Here is a 15,585-nt window from a genome sequence, read left to right as displayed (position 1 = left end):
TGGCTAGTACAACCAATAAGGAAATGAGGTCTTACTTGTATTTAATTTATTTAAAGTAACCACGGGTATCTGGTGCTATGATATTGAGTAGCACAGATCTGGAGGGATGAATAAATTCAGATAAAATATTTCAGCTGTAATGCCTCAGGATACTTTAAATATGTTTTACAATTTTAAAGATTTTAGTTCTGTTCACCCTTAGGTGAACATCAAGGTTAAAGTGATTCACCATTAATATAAGGTAGCAGGTGGTGAATCAGACTGTGTTTTCCAAGTCCTTCTGCAGGTTTAGAGAATAAGCCAGACAGAATCTTCAGCCAGTATTCAGGGAAGGCAAGAATTATGTAGAACTTTAGTGACCGAGGACTTATTTGGAGTTTGCCTTTTGATAGATTTTTGGAAAACCACCAGGAAGAATCCTTTTTCACTGTCTTTATTTCTGGGATTGTCTTCCGTTCTTCACACTTTGTCACACCTCCTTAATACATATTTCCATGTGATAATTGGCAGTGTTTCATCCATGACACAACTGCCTGATCCTGAATCATCAGAGCAAGGCTTATATAAATTTGCCTACCATACTTATTAAGAAAGAAAAAGGAACTTATCAACAGGGATTGATGCAAAAATGATATCTCATCTCTCGAACTAAACTTAAACACAACATCCCAGCCCTACATTCTTGTTAACTAGTAGCTTTAAAGGGATTTCCCAGGGGGCACTAGTGGTAAAGAACCTGCCCGCCAACGCAGGAGACGTCAGAGACATAAGTTCAATCCCTGGGTTGGGAAGATCCCCTGGAGGAGAGTATGGCAGCCCACTCCGGTATTCTTACCTGGAGAATCCCATGGAGCCTAGTGGACTACAGTCCATGGGGTTGCAAAGAGTCGGACATGACTGAAGTGGCTTAGCACAGTAGCTTTAAAAACAGAAAAGTTTCTTAACCTAGTCTAGTTGCATTGGCACAGATATGTTAATTTTTTCAGTTTTTAAAAAGTTTGTATAGAATTTGTTGCAATATTGCTTCTGTTTTATGGTTTTTGTTTTTCTGGCCAAGAGGCATGTGGTATCTTAGCTCCCTGACCAGAGATTGAATCTGCTTCCCCTGCATTGAAAGGCAAAGCCTTAACCACTGGACCACCAGGGACGTCCTCTAGATATATTAATTTGCCATTACCTCTCATTCCCTAAGGCACAATTTCTTCTTTTAGGTTTTTGATTCAGTTGTTCAGCCGTTATTTCCCATTATTTTTCAAGCAAACCTTACATGAACAACTTCTAGCACCGGACACCAGCTCTTCCACCTGAAGCCTGGTGGGCATTCTGGCGGCTCCCTCCAAGCTGTGAATCTTGTGAATCTTGCACACTCTAGACTCTCCTGCCCACCTGATCATGCTGCTCTTTGTGAGATCTTAGTTCCTCCTAGCGCCTATTCATGGGCCTTTCCAGTCATCCGCAGGTGTACCTCATCTCAGCCTAGCATTGACCCAGTTTCACTCCTGACCGAGATTCTGACCTGCTCTCTTTAACTGGGTCACAGCACAGCTCTCTTACTGACTTTGACCTGTCATAGTTTCTGTGCTAGAAAAGAGGTGTTAAGAGCGGGGACAGTCCATATCTTCTTATTGACTTGGAGAAGCTTTACTTCCTCCCTGCCAAGTGAACAGGACTGAGCAGGAGGCCAGGTGCACTGCCAGACTCGGGAGAGAGGTCAGAGGCTTTGGCTGTTGGCAGAGCTGGGCTCCCTTCCATTGGCAGAACTTGAGTGACGACATCCAGATGGGACTTGAAGGGTGGAGATTGCATTTATTGATGGTTCCAATGGACTCACGAGCACGCAAAAGGAGTTCAGAGATGCAGCTCAACAGAGAGGAGGAATGGGGTCTCAGAGTGAAAAGGACAAGGAATCTGGGATGGGACAGCCTTGAGTTCCTCTGGGAACCCCGCCTCTTATCATGTAATCTGAAGGCAAAGTCCTTGACCTTGTGTAACCTCGATGACTGCATCTATAAATTGGGGATCCGACTAATCCCTCACAGAAAAGTGAAGATCACATGAGATGATGTGTTGGAAAGACCTTAGTGTGGGGCCAGGCACAGAGCTGGTGCTCCCTAACCACTTACTAGTAAAGGATCACCAAGGGTAATTGACAGATGGCATTTGGCTTCCCAGGTGGCGCTAGTCGTCAAGAATCCTCCTGCCAATGTGGGAGGCACAGGAGATGTGGGTTCGATCCCCCAGTTGGGAAGATCCTCTGGAGAGGGAAATGGCAACCCCTTTCAGTATTCTTGCCTGGAAAATTCCAAGTGCAGAGGAGCCTGGCAGGCTACCGTCCATGGGGCCGCAAAGAGTTGGACATGACTGAGCAGCTAAACAGTGAGTGAAATTTGGGTGTAAAACGCCTGATATATACAACTTCCATCAATGTTCCTCCCTTCCTTTCCCCACTTCAGGACTCCCCAAATAGTGCCCTGATGTTTACTTGGAAGCTCGGCTTATGCATACGTTTCTGCATTCAAACTTGACAGTCTGCTTTCTGAAACAGCAGCCTCTAATTTTCTTAATTGCAAAATTGCCCCGAAGCCTGTATTCCAGCTTGTTGCTGTTCCCTTATTAATTGTTCTTTAAACAATGAGTCCAGCCAATAATAGTTTTCCCCAACTTCGGAATGTGTTTTTCTGCAGTAACTGAAGTGTGGTACTATGGCCGGGTACTTCTGAGTGCCAGGTACAAAAGAAAGGCAGTTTCTGCTATTTTAACTGCTGTATCCAGGGCCCTTGAAGCGGGTGTGATGCTGCCTAGGCACCGGATGCAGTGGTCCAAAGTGTTTGGAGGCATTTTCCACGAGAACTTGTTTTTCTAGCGTTCTGGGCAGCAGGCCCACTCCATCCAGCCCCAAGGGTTTCTGTTGGGGTGAAGGCAGACGGTCCTGAAAGGCTTCCATTCTGTGTTTTTCCATCTCGGAATTGCAGTGTAGTTTCAGCAAACCTCCCACCTCCCTTCCCTCCTTTCTCAGGGCACCACAGCCTGAATTCTAAGGCGAACTCTTCAAGTCTTTAGAAGACCCCGGACAGGGGTATCCCTGAGGCCAGAGGGCTCAGAGGTGCAAGTGGGAGTCTTGCCCTGGGGGTGCCTTGTGTGTCCTGTGGGGGCGGGCTGTTGAGAAGTCCTTCTCTGGAAGTTTGGATCTGAGAGTGGGGCTACTTGATGAGCCAGTGGCTCAGGCGGTAAAGAATCTGCCTGCAGTGGAGGAGACCCAGGTTTGATACCTAAGCAGGAAGATCCCTGGAGAAGGATATGGCAACCTGCTCCAGTATTCTTGCCTGGAGAATCCCATGGACAGAGGAGCCTGGTGGGCTACAGTCCATGGGGTCACAAAGACTTGGACACAACTGAGTGACTCACACTTTCACTTTCACCCTGGGGACTAAACCCAGCAGACCAAGGAGGTGTCCTGCTCAGGAGGAAAGAGGAGGCCTCCTGAGCTTCGTGAACCCCTCTGCGTGGTGCTGATGCTTCAGCACCTCACCGTCCATGCTGCTCTGCCGATTCCTGACATTAAGGATGGCGTTCGCTTCAGTGTGTCACTGTCACTGTCCGGTGAGGCTTGGCACGTGGTTTTGATAGTCAAATAATACCTGATGAAGGGACGAGCGAGTCCAGCTACATCAGCTCCTTGAGTCTCTTTCTCCTTGTCTGCGAAAGTAAGTGGTAAGTGCTTGAAAGTGAATGTGAAAGTCGCTTGGTCGTGTCCAACTCTTTGCAACCCCATGGACTATACAGTCCAGGGGATTCTCCAGGCCAGAATACTGGAGTGGGTAGCGATTCCCTCCTCCAGGGGATCTTCCCAACCCAGGGATTGACCCCAGGTCTCCTGCATTGCAGGTGGATTCTTTACCAGCTGAGCCACAAGGGAAGCCTGGTAAGTACTCATGCTCTTAATTTTAGGGAAGATTAAATGAGGTCAGGCAGTTTCAGGATTTCCCATCAAAACTTCTATTTTCCATTGCCCAACGTTGTTGTTTAGTCGCAAAGCTGTGTCCGACTCTGCGAGTCCATGGACTGTAGCCTGCCAGGTTGCTCTGTCCATGGGATTTCCCAGGCAAGAATACTGGAGTGGGTTGCCATGTCCTTCTCCAGGGGATCTTCCTGGATCAGGGATTGAATCCGCATCTCTTGCATTGGCAGGCGGATTCTTTACCACTGAGCCACCTGCAAAACCCCTCACTGTCCAATACCTGTTGATTATTGCTCTTGTTGTTGCTATGATCTCCCCTCAGAGCCTCTTGACCAGTGGGCTTTTCTTTCTATCTTAAAATGTAAGATGGTTCCCTTTCCATGGGACCCTTCTACTTAGAATTAATTGCAGACTCAAGGGCCCTTCTCCAGAAATGTCCCTCCATTCTGCCACATCTCAGATTACCATCCTTTGTCTCCTTCTCTTTATTAGCTCCAGAGGTGCCCAGACAGGCTGCTTCCTTTTTCTCCCAAGCCTCTTCCCAAACTCCTGCTCTGTTAAAGGACCCTAGAGCTTCAGGGCCCGCGATGCTCCGGGAACCAGGCAGGGTGAAGCACGCCGTGTCCTCTGCCCCAGTTTACATGGAGGAGCTCAGGCAGGGACTGTGCCTCCAGAAGGTGGTGGATCTGGGATTCTGTGCTTTTCTCACTTCATTTTGGTTTCGTAAGTTGTGATAACAGATCTTCGCTCTATCTGAGAAGCCTGACATCGCATTTTCCATTATAATCCTCTCTCATCCTCTCTGAATTCTCGGGTTCAGCTGTCTCTCCTTCTCTAACTGGCTGGGCCTGTGTCTCCTCTCTGATCCCCTGCACTGCGTGGGTTCTCTCTTGATTTCTGATTATTTGATAGTTGGCCTTTTCACCCTCTTAGATTTTCAGGAATTTGAAGGTAGCAATGCCCTCTTTTCTGTTTCTTCGTCTTCCAACCTGATGAAGGACGTACTAAATCGGTGCTTTTTGACCAAAAGTTCAGGAGCAGATCCTATTCCTAGGACTTGAAAATCTTCAGCTGTTTTCTGACACACAACTAGGTGCTTGTGGATAATTTCCACAAATAGTTTCTTGTGACTTCTTACTCTCTCATTTAACAATGTGATGTGAATAGTCTACCAGTAGTTAATTTTGGGGTGAGTATATAGAACAAACTTTATCTTTTGATTGATTGTTGTATATTGATTTATTAATTGATCAATTGCTTTTATTTTTGGCCACACCGGGTCTTCGTTACTGCCCGCGGGCTTTCTCTAGGTGGGGTGAGTGGGGGCTACTCTTCACTGCGGTGCTCAGGCTTCTCATCGTGGTGGCTTCTGTTACTGCAGAGCACCAGCTCTAGAGTGTGGGCTCGGTAGTTGGGGCGCATGGGTTTAGTGGCCCCACGGCATGTGGGATCTTCCTGGAGCAGGGATGGAGCCCATGTCCCCTGCATTGACATGCAGATTCTTAACCACTGGACCACCAGGGAAGTCCTAGAGCAAACTTTGGATCCCAGTGACTCAGAACCCTTGGAGAGGCTGTAGGTGAAATTCTCAGGCAGGCTGGACCAGGCAGTGGCTTTGCCTAACCTGGGCCTGTGTCCAGATGTGCTCTGACTCCTCCTCCTCCTCCTCCTTCTGCATCTTGACCACCTTGCTTCTTTACATCGCATGCTGGTCCTTGCTAGGTGGATAGCTCCTTAGCATTTTCTAGGGAAGGGTGCCAACTTACTCATGAAAAGGTGCCAACTCCTTTTCAAAGAAGTTAAGTAAAAAAATTCATACAGAGGCAATGGGAGAGGAGAGCTACTTGGATTGACTCGATGGCCCTGGGTTTTCCACTGCCCACCCCTCCTGTGTCTGGAGCAGTCTTCCAGGACCCACAGGCTCTCGGGAGAAGGTTTTAAAACCCACTGCTCTGCAGTTATTCCTTGTCTCTCATTGCAAATGCACGCTGAACAGTAAAACCACCTCCTTTGGAGATGACTTAGTTTATAACAGAATGCGTGTATGTGCGTGCTCAGTTATGTCTGATACTTCACGACACCATGGGGTCTTGTCCACCAGGCTCCTCTGTCCTCCAAGTGAGGGCAAGCTAGGATACCAGAGTGAGTTGCCATTTCCTCCTCCAGGGGATCTTCCTAACCCAGGGATCAAACCTGAGTCTTCTGCATCTCCTGCATTGGTAGGTGGATTCTTTACCACTATGCCACCTGGGAAACTTACAGAAAAACACTGGGGCTTAGTCCTCACCCTCTTGAATCCTTGAAAGAACTTGAATGTGACTTCCTCTACCAAATAGGAGAGCCTTCTGCAGAACAGCAGAACCAAGAATAATTGCAAAAAGCAGTAGAACAAATGTGCTGTCCCCAAATGGCCCTTGATGCATGAGAAAGTAGAAATCAGTGGAAAGGAGAAGAAGATAATTGAAGTATTACATACATATTTATGCATTTATTTTCTTGGTTTCTGGAAGTCTTTACATCAGATAGATATATTTAATTATTATTATTATTATTATAATTTGTGCCCATCAGGGCAGCCTTGGAAAATGAGCTCAGCTGGCCATCAAGGTGACTCAGGTTTCTGAAAGAGGACCAAGAGCTCTGTAGGGTGTGTGTCATTGGAGCAGGGTGATGGCCACATGAGTCATGCTGCTCTAGGTGGGTGGTTATGAGCACCCTGGTGGTTGAATGTGACAGCGAGAGCATCACCATTCTTGAGCATGTGCTGGATTTGAGAAGAATCAGGGAGCAGTGCCATTGTAACCATGACTTATAGAGGGATCTAGCCTGGACTTTGGTCCCAATACTGTCTCAGTTGGCTGTGACATACTCTTGGGGTCAGAACTTTATCTTTTGTTAACTAACCCTACTCATTTCATATGGAGAAGGAAATGGCAGCCCACTCCAGTATTCTTGCCTGGAGAATCCCATGGACAGAGGAGCCTGGAAGGCTATAGTCCATGGGGTCGTAGGAGTCGGGACATGACTTAGTGACTAAACCACCACAACTCATTTCATAGGGTTCACTTAAGGGTTAAATGTGGTATGTGTATCAAAATAAGGCATTTGTTAACATTTCATTTGCATATTGTAATAGGAGCTCGAGAAGCAAGAGAGAGTCTTGTCAATTCTGAAGCCATCTTTAACTGATTTTCTGGAAACCTCACTTGTGTGCTCTGCCTTTATTATGCCACACTGCTGTTCAGTTTAGCTCCTCACTGCAGAAAGCCAAAACCTCCAAATTGAGACGAATCTCTTCTGACATTTGATTTTTACAAATCTCTTTTTACAAGTGAGAATTGATATTCCAGAGGTTGAGTGTTCTTTGGGGAACAAGGATGTGTCCCCTGAACATGGACATGTCCTGCTTCTTGGTGGGTGCTTAGTGCTGTGCAGATCTGAGTACCTTGCAGTGTCAGCCAGACTACTGTCATCTCTCAGTCATAGTAGACTTGACCCAAGGTGATGGCTTCAACTGCTGTTTAATGACAGCATTACCTGGGGGTAATGTGTTCTTGGCTTTTTTTCCCCCTTCATAGTTTAAAATAAGGGATTCACTCTGTTTTTTGAATAAAGCTTTTCTTTGCCCTCCTTAGCTAAGGTCTTCTTGGCTCATGTCATAATATGATGACTAAGGATCCAAACATCACATCTGTGTTCAAGGAAAAAGGGATGGGAAGTTCAGCCCCAACCATTCACTTCCTTTGTCAGTCCCTCTGTAACAAAAACAAAAAAATCTTTCCAGAAGCCTCATAGAATATTTCTTCTTTTATTTCATTAGCAAAGCAGGATGGCATAGCTATTTAAACTAGAGGTTAAGTCTGGGAAGGTAAACATCTGTCCTCTTTTCTCAAGGCTTTAAGGGCTTCCTAGGTGGTGTGGTGGTAAAGAATCTGCCTGTCAATGCTGGAGATCTGGGTTTGATCCCTGGATTGAGAAGATTCCCTGGAGAAGGGACTGGCAACCCACTCCAGTATTCTTGTTTGGAAAATTCCATGGACAGAGGATCCTGATGGGCTACTGTCCATGGGGTCACAAAGAGTCAGACACCGCTGAGCATGCATGCCCAAGTCTTTAGAGGCAGAGACAGGATTGAATGGAGAAGACTGGAAATGAACAGCTCTTGGGTTGGACAGCCAGTAGCATCTGCTATGCTGGGATTAATACCTTGGGGGTGTGAACTGGCTCATGGGCTTTTGCCACATCCTTTTCTCCCCTCCACTTCCAGGGTTGGGTGTGTTTCACCCTCTAGGCTTGTGCTTTGGACTAAGAAGAAGGCTCCGGGTCTGTGGGAGTCTTGGGCATAGCAGCATGGCCCTGGGTTGTTATTCTCATTGGGCTTCAAACCAGACAGTCCATGGAATCTTCCATTCCTGGCTCCACTGTTTCCTGGCTGTATGCCTCTGAACAGATCATGTCCCTGATCTGTGAAATCTCAGTGATGCTTTTGTCTTCTAGCGAGGCTGTGAGGAATATATGTGATGATGAACAGAAGGTGCTCTGCACAGCTCACCTGAATGCTTCACCTTCAGATAAATCAAAGAATGATAATTAATACTTATAGGATACCTTCTAGGAGCACAGCTCCATTCAAAGTGTTTTTGCAACCATTAAGTCAGTTCATCTGCAAAATAAACTCAGGAGGAAGCCTCCTTTATTACATGTTTTACAGCTGAAGGAATGGAGCACAGATGAGAAGTAACCACCTCAGGTTATCTGGGATTCCAACCAAGGTGAATTCCGGTGAATTCCAGACCCAGCTCCCTGGACCAATCACAATATTAAGATGACACAGAGACTTTCACATTATTAACCTCTCCAGTTCCCTTTGCTCAGGATTGGAAGAGGAGATGGGAAGGCCTTAGATCTCATAATATGAGCCCTTTGACTGTAGAATGCTGGGAACCCCTCTGTGTGTGTGGGAGGGTCTGGGACCTACTTAGTTGGATTTCCATCTGAGTCTGTGCAGAACTGAGGTTCAGGGTGCGGTTCTTCTTAAAAAGGACCAGATAGGCTGAGGCTGACCATGCATCACAGTCTTTCTAATTTGAGTATTGTATCAGCACAGCCTGTGCCTCCCATGATCACGCTGGTCCTTAAGGAGATTGCCAGTAAGGCATTCAACGACTTCATCATTTTCAATAATCAGAAAGCAGCCCACTCTGGCTAGCTGGGCAAGAAATTGGAGGAGTTTCTGAAGTGGTTTTTCGAGTTTCTGATTTCACAATTCTGGCATCCTGCAGGTTTCAGCTCTCCCTGACACTGAAGCCCTCGGCCTGCCTCCCTGCCAGATCCCCGCTGCTGTTTATGCCTGTGCTTCTGGCTTTTCCCCATCATAGCATTTTAGCTATTGTGAGAGGTGGTTCTGGAACAATATCATCAAATTCTCCTAATGCCTGAGAATGGGAGCTTTCGGAGCCTGCTGATGTTAATGGCGAAATAGCTTGAGTCCTTAATGTCTTCCTTGTGTTGTTCCATCGGTTACAATTTCTGCTGAGTCGCTATCATTCTCCATCACAGAATTTCACAGCCACTGTGCTCATGAATTTCCTCACTTCCTTTTGCTCTGGGTGTATTTTTTTTTTTTTTTTTTTAGGGTGGGGGCTGTGTGGATTCAGAAGCCAAGATTCTGTTGTATTTCCTTGGGCTTCTGTGTGTAAGGAATTCCGACACCCATGCACTGTGTGGCCGCTGGTACATACTGACAGTTTTGAAAGTCAGAAATCTCATATTTTGCTTTTCCTCTGCTGAAATTAGCTGTGTGCTGGCAGAAAAGTCGTCATTTGCTACTTTTCCTGAACTCAGCATAATTCATAAAATAGCAGAAAATTAAGTAAACTCCTCCATCAGGGGTCAGCAAACAATTTCTGTAAATGGGTAGATGAGTGGTCAGTCTTTTGGGTTCTTAGGCCATAGGGCTCTGTCACAACTAGTCTAAGCTGCTCTTGTAGTGAGAAAATAGCCTTAGATATATATACGTGAATGGCTGTGACTGTGTTTTAATAATGCTGTATTTATACGGACAGGCTATAAGCATGAAATTCCCCAGACACATCTATCGTCTACTTACTCCCATTTCCAAAGGTTTCAATCTGTAAATCTGGGGGGTGTCTAAAATAAATACCATAAATGAGGTGGCTGGTCAACTATAGAAACTACCTCCTCACCATTGCAGAGTCTGGAGTCAGGATGGTCGTGCCAGTTGGTTGGGTTCTGGTGGGATCACTCTTTGGAGCTGCAGACAGCTGACTTCTTGTTGTACCTCACCTGGTGGGAAGAGAGAGCTTTGGGTAACTCATCCTCTTGTGTGGGCACTAATCCCATTGTGGGGGCCTCACCCCCAGGACCTAAGCCAAACCTGGTTACCTCCCAAAAGCCCCACCTCCTGTAATACAGGAGACGTGGGTTCCATCCCTGGATCCAGAAGATCCTCTGGAGAAGGAAGTGGCAGCCCACTCCAGTATTCTTGCCTGGAGAATCCCATGGGCAGAGGAGCCTGGTGGGCTACAGTCCATGGAGTTGCAAAGAATCGGACACGACTGAGCATCTGACACTTTCACTTTTGCTTGGGGATTGTGCTTCAACGTATGAATCGTGAAGGGACACAGACATTCAGTGCAGACTCGGGGGATATGATATACACCATGGCTCCTCAGAAGGGGCTCAGGCCCTCAACTGTAATACCCATCTCTGAGCCATAGTGAGCTGCTTGGTCTGAGTATTACACGTGGAGAAACTCTGGCGGGAAGGACGTGGTGAGGAAGGTCCAGCATGGCTCTCACTGGTGTAGTGATTAGACGAGTCCCTCTTCTCGCCCTTCCCCATGTGCCTGAGCCCCTGCCTCTCTCCTATCAGCACACACACATACCCTATGCCCCTTTGCCTGTTGTCTGCCTTCCAGTCATCTTCCGAGGTCTAACCCAGACACTTGGTTACAATCCCCTCCCCTTTCCAGATACATCTTGGCTATTCTTTTATTACCCTGTACTTTAAATTCTACATTAGAGCTTCCTTTGGTGTTCCTTTTATTTTTCCTTTGACATCTTCTGTGTGTCCCAGTTTTATTCTCCCCAAAGCTTTCCCAAAATGATTTTCCTGGCCCTTCATTTCTTTCATCTTTCCATGTCAGAGATGAGAGAAACTGGGGATGATTCAAGGAAGGGAGTGTGGCTCATATCTACACCACCCAGCTTCCCCTTCATCTTGCTAAGTGCTGATCTATGTAGAGCATCACTCTCACAACATGAACATCCTTTTCATCTTCTCTTTGATAGGGAAAACCGTGCTTCTAAAGAGCTTCAAGGGAATATGGGGGAAACACCTTTTGGTGTACATTGTAGAGAAGATGAAGGCTAGGAAGGCTTTAAAGTGATCTTGTTTTTCCAGCTGGTGCATAATTATTACCTAGGAATTGGTGGAGCTGCTCATAGGAGACCCAGACAAACCCATTACTTACAGGCTGTCCATGCTTTGGGGATGGGGGCTACCTGAAGCCAAGAGATACCATCTCCCTAGGCTGAGTGCCTGGGCTAAATAGGTGCCAGACCCAGAAAGGCTAACACCTTGTCTTAACCTTACAGTCTCTCAGTGCAATGCTTCCTCCCAACTCTTTTCACAGCCTTTAGAAATGCACTTGTTTTACAGTTCAGTTCAGTTCAGTCGCTCAGTTGTGTCTGACTCTTTGCAACCCCATGGACTGCAGCACGCCAGGCCTCCCTGTCCATCACCAACTCCCGAAGTTCACTCAGACTCATGTTCATCGAGTCAGTGATGCCATCCAGCCATCTCATCCTCTGTCGTCCCCTTCTCCTCCTGCCCCAAATCCCTGTCAGCATCAGAGTCTTTTCCAATGAGTCAGTTCTTCACATCAGGTGGCCAAAGTATTGGAGTTTCAGCTTCAACATCAGTCCTTCCAGTGAACACTCAGGACTCCTTTAGGATGGACTGGTTGGATCTCCTTGTAGTCAAGGGACTCTCAAGAGTCTTCTCCAACACCATAGTTCAAAAGCATCAATCCTTTGGCACTCAGCTTTTTTTATAGTCCAACTCTCACACCATACACTTGTTTTTGGCAGAGTGGAAATCTGCAGTTCAAAGATACAAAGTCTTAGGGAGGTTACCTGGCTTTGTGGATCACAATTAGCAGTTAGTCCATCCTGATGATTTAAATGTAAACAAAGGCAGAGCATTTCTACTACAAGTCTGATAATATGCATGAGGATTTACAGTATAAATCTGGAGACTTTGATGAATTTGTTGCAGTTGGGGGATTCTGTAGATTTTGTAGCTCACACCATAACATAAGAGAGACCCACTGAATCTTGACTTTCATCCGTTGTCAACTTATTTACACAGCCTTTCAACATACATTTACTGAGCACCTACTATGAGCCAGTATAATTTTTGATCCTTGTACATTTTTTTTTTGGTAGAAAATGTATTTCCCCCATTTAATATAGATAGAAATTGAGGCTCAGAGAAATCACACACAAGGGCAAAGAGTTTGTAATTGTGGAGCTGGCATATGGATGGGCGTATCTGACTTCTGAGCCTGCATACACAACCACTATTCTTGGCCTCCCCAACAATCCAGCATGACTCAGCCCACACAACAGTTACCCACACTGAATTATGGATTCGGCTGGTTACTTGGAGACTGTGTATCCATAACAGTGACACTGCCTTGGTTGCTTCCTGCCTCTTTCCGTTCTTTCGTTCACCCATCCGTCTATCTATCCATCCACCCATCCACCCACCTACCCATCCATTCACAAGACGAATGACGCCAGACAGGAAGAAGCAGAATCAGCATTTGGATGTAGTTGGCCTATTGTGCTTAAATATGTCTTCCTGCTTTAGTTGCCTCCTTTGTAAAATGGGGATGATAATAAAAACAACCTACCTCTTAGGTTTGTTGTGGGGATTAAATATGGTGATACATGTAAAGCTTTTAGAACAGTGGTTGGCTCTTTGTAGTTCTTGTTATAGTGTTATTATTTATTATTATTATTGCAACTACATTATACTTAATTTCATGTAACTGGCAGAAACTAAGAGAATCGGTCCCACCAACTGCTTGGGATCTATGGAGTATGAGATGCTGCTTACTTTGGCCTTCAGGGACTGACATCTGACAGCTGTGCAGACCATGGTCCCATTGTGGTTTTTGGTTTTTTGATTCATGGTCAATAGGTTGCTGAGCAAACAGGCAGAACTAAAATGTAACTGCTTGGTTGGGGGGGGGGTCATATTTAACCTCCAAAGCACTTTAAAAGGATCTGGTACCAACAATGCTGTTTTTGTTGGGTTTGTAGCAGTCTTCTTGTTCAGTCACTTAGTTGTACCCGATTCTTTGCAACCTGGTGGACTGTAGCACACCATATTTCCCTGTCCTTCACCATCTCCCAGAGTTTGCGCAAAAAGAAGTCTTACTTCTACATTAAAATAGATCCCCAAAGGACTTCCTCTTTCTGAAAGCCATACAGTTACTACTTGTTCCCACACTTATACCTTGATTAGGCCAAACATTGATTGAAGCTCAGTCTATCATTTTAAGCTCAGTCCTTATCTGGTTTCTTTGTTGTTGTTCAGCTGCCAAGTCCTGTCTGAATCTTTGTGACCCCTTGACCTGTAGCATGCCAGGCTTCCCTGTCTTTCACCATCTCCTGGAGTGTGCTCAAACTCATGTCCATTGAGTTGGTGATGCCATCCAGCCATCACCTCCTCTGTCATCCCCTTTTCCTCCTGCCTTCAATCTCTCCTATCATCTGGTTTCTTATGTGTTTTTTTTTTAAGATTTTTTTTTTGATGTGGATCATTTTTTAGTCTTTACTGAATTTGTTCCATTAGCGCTTCTGTTTTATGTTTTCATCTTTTGACTGTGAGGCATGTAGCGTCTTAGCTCCCATACCAGAGATAGAATCCATATCCCCTGAACTGGAAGGTGAAGTATTAGCCACTGGGCCACCAGGGAAGTCCCTGGCTTCTTAGATTTAAGTGAGATCATTCACTGACTCAACATGTTCATTGAATGTCTACTTCATGCCAAGCTTTCTGGGTGACGGCTAATAATACAAAGGTCAGAAAGGGTGGATGAAGGTCTTGTATTTGTAGAGACTACAGTCTTGTGGGGAACACAGGCTCTGTATGGGACCTGTAGTAGAGCACTCAGCACACAAAGGTCCACAGCAATGAGTTGTTCTCACCCTTGCTGATTCCAGGTTCAGTGATGCTCTTACAACAGCATCCCAGTGAGCCTTCTCCAGTGAACTTAATTTCAGAACTTAATTCTGAACAAAAAGGATAGTTTCCTTTTTGTTTGTACACGTTGAATGACAGAGGAAGAAAGCGTGCAGAGTCAGACCTTAGTACTTGTCTTGGTTCTGCCCTATTTGCTTGATAATACTGAGACAATTTTATAATATGTTTGACTTCAGTTTCTTCCTCTGTTTAATGAGGTGGTTCAGGTAGATAAACTCCCTGGTCCCTTCCAGGGGAAGACACTAGAATCTGACCACCATTTTGTCATTCCTGCCAAGGGAACTAACACAAAAAATCCCTCAAAAACCATCATACAAGGGAGGCGTGGAAGGCAGTTATTTTCCATTTGATGGATGAGGGAAAAATTGGGACAGTGAAACATGGCTGTGTTCCAGTAATCCACTTTCCCTCTAGCTCAGCCCATTTCTCGGCCAGGAGAATTGACCTTTGAGGAGAAACTTGGCCAACGCAATGGCTTAAACTCTGGCTGCTTGTCACAAAAGAATTTTCTCAAAATCATTCTTCCCACTTTAAAAGCAGTGGACTTAAAAGGAACTATCCCGCAGTTACCTCTCCTTTCTCCTGCCTCAGCAGAACTATTCTCCCCTTCTGTTACCTGCCTATACTAACTCAGCATCTACCCCAGCTGGTTTTTAAAAATTAATTAAGTAATTAAATTTTGGCTGTGTCGGGTCCTCATTGCACGGGCATTTCTCTAGTTGCAGCGAGCAGGGGCTGCTGTATTATTTGCAGTGTGGGGGCTTCTCATTGTGGTGGCTTCTCTTGTTGCAGAGCACAGGCTCTGGGGCAAATGGACTTCAGTAGTTCAGGGAACTCAGTAATTGTGCTCCTGGGGCTCCAGAGCACAGACTCAATGGTTGTGGTACAAGGGCTTCATTGTTCCACAGCAGCATGGGATCCTCCTGGGTCAGGGTTTGAACTCGTGTCTCCTGCATTGGCAGGCAGATTCTTTACCACTCAGCCACCAGGAAAGCCCTACCCCAGGTCTTGAAGTTAGGACTCATGAGTCCTGGATATAGCTTGCCCATCTGCATTATCCTTAGAGAAACCACTTAACTCCCTGGGAATCAGATTCTCCTTTAGTGAAATGAACAGAGTGTAAGATTGCCAAGAGAGAAGAGGAGATCTTCATACTTTAGGTAGATTAGTGGATTTAGTTTCCCATACAGCTGTTGTCCCCACTATACAGATGCTGAAATTGTGCCTATAGAGTGTAGGTCGACTGGCAGATGTCACAAGGCCAGTGTGTGCTGAGTGCTGTCAGCTGAACCCAGGCAGCCTGGCTCCAGAGCCTGCTCTCTGAACCA

At 45.8% G+C, this 15,585-nt stretch overlaps 1 protein-coding gene across 1 annotated transcript in view; it reads left to right on the top strand.

Moving 5' to 3' along the window:
• Window positions 1–2,250: 2,250 nt before the first annotated feature.
• The window catches only part of FAM135B (family with sequence similarity 135 member B), a 225,651-nt gene continuing 212,316 nt past the window's right edge, over window positions 2,251–15,585 (top strand). The window contains exon 1 of the mRNA XM_086335602.1: window positions 2,251–2,376. The gene's annotated coding sequence lies outside the window, so the exon portion shown is untranslated. The remainder of the gene's footprint in view (window positions 2,377–15,585) is intronic.

Source organism: Bos grunniens, chromosome 14, assembly GCF_055505025.1.
Source record: "Bos grunniens cultivar Pamir isolate PY7600 chromosome 14, Bosgru_T2T1.0, whole genome shotgun sequence".
NCBI lineage: Eukaryota > Metazoa > Chordata > Mammalia > Artiodactyla > Bovidae > Bos > Bos grunniens.
This window is presented reverse-complemented; position numbering and strand designations above follow the sequence as displayed.